Raw genomic sequence first — 458 nt, forward strand, 5'->3', positions numbered from 1 at the left:
CCCCCCCCCCACCCTCATTTATTGTTTAATTCTTCCTATTTTCGACGTTTTTCTGAATGTCCTAAAATTTTATTTTACGCGATAAACTTAATATAATCATTGGCGAATACGTATAAAAAAGGAAAGTGCACTTTTGAGGCTAAACGAGATTAGATCGAAGATAAATATATGTTTTTTTATTTTAGACCGTATATGTGAGAAACACAATCAATACTAGAAATTTAAACATTACGGTCGAAGCTGGATCTTCGTTGCTTGCAAATAATTCAATCTTGAATTACTAATATATACTATTATATATATGTACTTGCATACATACCATATTGTAGTCTTTTTCAAACTGCGCGCCGAATTGTTTTTCCGGACTAAATAAACGTATATATGCAAGTACATATATAGTAGGGTAAAATCAGGGATTATGGCATAGGCTACTAATATGGAATAGTGGCTTATTTTTT

Source organism: Trachymyrmex cornetzi, unplaced genomic scaffold (genome assembly GCF_001594075.2).
Source record: "Trachymyrmex cornetzi isolate Tcor2-1 unplaced genomic scaffold, Tcor1.1 scaffold198, whole genome shotgun sequence".
NCBI classification, from domain to species: Eukaryota; Metazoa; Arthropoda; class Insecta; order Hymenoptera; family Formicidae; genus Trachymyrmex; species Trachymyrmex cornetzi.